The sequence below is a fragment of the Nyctibius grandis genome, chromosome 10 (genome assembly GCF_013368605.1).
Source record: "Nyctibius grandis isolate bNycGra1 chromosome 10, bNycGra1.pri, whole genome shotgun sequence".
Lineage (NCBI taxonomy): Eukaryota > Metazoa > Chordata > Aves > Nyctibiiformes > Nyctibiidae > Nyctibius > Nyctibius grandis.
This window is the reverse complement of record NC_090667.1, coordinates 11,558,232-11,561,498: the sequence shown is the minus strand read 5'-3', so window position 1 is coordinate 11,561,498 and position 3,267 is coordinate 11,558,232.

Below are 3,267 nucleotides of genomic sequence, written 5' to 3'. Positions count from 1 at the left end.
GGAGAGGCCAGCTGGAAGCTCGGGCAGGCTCCGCAGACCATGGGGCTCCCCATGCCACGGCCAGCGGGAGGAATGAGAGGAATGTGCCACGTGGGCTGGGCGACACTCTCCCAAAGGCAAGGGCGAGAGCGGAGCCCAGGGCAACAGCAGGGCCAGCACAGGGCAGACCTTATTGCAGCCTTTCAGTACCTAAAGGGGGCTTAAGGATAGAGAGAGGCTTTTTACTAGGGCCTGTAGTGACAGGACAAGGGACAATGTTTTTAAATTGAGAGAGAATAGATTTAGATTAGATATTAGGAAGAAATTCTTTACTATGAGGGTGGTAAAACACTGGAATATGTTGCCCAGAGGAGCTGTGGATGCCCCCTCCCTGGAAGTGTTCAAGGCCAGGTTGGATGGGGCTCCTGCCCATAGCAGAGGGGTTGGAACAAGGTCTTTAAAGGTCCCTTGGGAGACTTCAACTTACCAGATGTCTGCTGCAAATACAATACAGCAAACAGTCTAGGAGGTTCCTGACCTGTGCAGAAGATAACTCCCTGACACAGTCAGTGAGTGAGCCACCCAGGGAAGGTGCCCCACTGGACCTGTTGTTTGTGAACAGAGAAGGACTTGTGGGTGATGTGATGGTTGGAGGCCACCTGGGGCATAGTGGTCATGAAATGACAGAGTTTTCGATTCTTGGAGGATCAAGGCATGTGGTTACCAGAACTGCTACCTTGGACAGTACCAGAGGGCAGACTTTGGCCTGTTTAGGGGCCTGGTTGACAGAGTCCCTTGGGTGGCAGTCCTGAAGGGCAAAGGAGCTCAGAAGGCTGGACATTCTTCAGGAAGAAAATCTTCAAGGTGCAGGAGCAGGCTGCCCTATATGCCAAAAGATGAGCCAGTGGGAAGGAAGACCGACCTGGCTGACCAGAGAGCTTTGGCTAGCACTCAGGGAAAAAAAAGAGAGTTTATGACCTTTGGAAGAAGGGGCAGGCAATTCAGGAGGACTAGAAAGACATTGTGAGGCTATACAGGGAGAAAATTAGAAGGGCCAAAGCCCAGCTAGAACTTAATCTGGCTACTGCTGTAAAAGACAATAAAAAAAGTCTCTATAAATACATTAACAACTGAAGGAGAATCTCCCTCCTTTATTTGATGCAGGGAGAAACATAGTGACAAGGTACTTAATGCCTTCTTTGCCTCAGTCTTTAGTAGTAAGACCAGTTGTTCTCGGGGTACCCAGTCCCCTGAGCTGGAAGACAGGGACAGGGAGCAGAAGGAAGCCTCATAACCCAAGGGAAAATATTTAATGACCTGCTACACCACTTAGACACACACAGGTCTATGGGGCCAGATGGGATCCACCCAAGGGTACTGAGGGAGCTGGCAGAAGTGCTCAGCAAGCCACTTTCCAGCATTTATCAACAGTCTTGGCTAACGGGGGGGGTCCCAGTTGACTGGAGGTTAGCAAATGTGATGCCCATCTACAAGAAGAAACTGACTGCTCATGGCTTGGATGGGCGTACGCTTCACTGGGTGAAAAACTGACTGGATGGCCAGGCCCAAAGAGTTGTGGTGAATGGAGTTAAATCCAGTGGCGGCCGGTCACAAGTGGTGTTCCCCAGGGCTCAGTGTTGAGGCTAGTTCTGTTTGATACCTTTATCAATGATCTGGACCAGGGAATCGAGTGCACCCTCAGTCAATTTGTAGACGACACCAAGTTCGGTGGGAGCGTTGATCTGCTTGAGGGTAGGAAGGCTCTGCAGAGGGATGTGGACAGGCTGGATTGATGGGCTGAGGGCAACTGTACAAGAATCAACAGGCTACCTGCTGGGTCCTGCACTTGGGTCATAACAACCCCGTGCAATGCTACAGGCTTGGGGAAGAGTGACTGGAAATCTGCCTGGCAGAAAAGGACCTGGGGGTGTTGGTTGACAGCTGGCTGAATATGAGCCAGCAGTGTGCCCAGGTGGCCAAGAAGAGGCCAATCTCTTCTCTCAAGTAACAAATGATAGGACAAGAGGAAACGGCCTCAAGTTGTGCCAGGGAAGGTTTAGTTTGGGTATCAGGAAAAATTTCTTCACCAAAAGGGTTATCCAGCACTGGAACAGGCTGCTCAGGGAAGTGGTGGAGTCACCATCCCTGGAGGTATTTAAAAGATGGGTAGACGTGGCACTTAAGGACATGGTTTAGTGGTGGACTTGACAGTGTTAGGTTTACGGGTGGACTCAATGATTTTAAAGGTCTTTTCTAACCTAACTGGTGCTATGACTCTATGATTCTAACCCAAACCATTCTCTGACTCTGTGCCCATCGCCCCCGCCTCGCCGGCAGACAGTGCCCGCTCAAAAGGCGCATTGTGCATTGTGCGTGGGGCCGAGCCGCGGTGCCGGCCGGGCAGTGAGCAGCACGCTCACCCCTGCCAGCACAGCAGCAGCCCGCTGGCTCGGGGCTGGTGGTGTTGCTGGACACATGGGCTGCTGCTTGGGGACCCCCTGGCACGAGGACCTGTCCCTGGGGTGCACAGGTAAGCTGTCCGTGGGGGTGCCACGGCCCTGCTCTGTCTGAGCGGGGCTGTGAGACCTGTGGCTGCAGAGCTCACCCCGCTGACGGGGCTGCTGGGGAGACTCCGGCGCTGAGCACTGGCTCCCTGTGGCTGCTTGCCTGCCTTTCCCGAGATGGCCACTGGTGTCCCCTCCTCTTGCTGGGCACTTGCTGTGTCACTAGATTTGGGTGCGTGAGGAACGAGGCAGGGCATTTTGGCCGGGGAGGGGAGAGGATGACTCAGGGGGTTGGTTTATTCCCATGCTGTTGGCTTTTCAGGAGCCCCCTTGCCACCCCTGTCCCGCTGCCACCGCTGCCCAGGAGCACCCCAAGCATTGCAAGGCTTGCAGAGCCCATGGGGTGCTGCCAGCCCCCGAGGCGCGATTCCCATACCGGCGTGCCCAGATGAGCTACCGGGGCTGTGCTAACGCGCTGGAGGAGGGAGGTGGCTCCGGGCCAGCAGCTGCAGCCACGTGTCCCCAGGAGAGCCTGTGCCAGCGGGTGCCACGAGTTCCTCAGCTCCGGCTGCCAGCAGTGCAGCCCCGAGCGCCATGGCCTGTGCTCGGCTCTGGGCTGGGGCTGCTTCCTGCCCACTGTTACAAAATATTTCAGCACTGGGGAGGTAAATGAGTCACTGGCACGACTGGAAACGACTCCCCACCAGCAGTTTCAATTGGTCTCTTGAAAAAGCTCCCAGTTCCCTTTCCGAGCCTGGCCCAAACAAAAACAAACACTGAATTG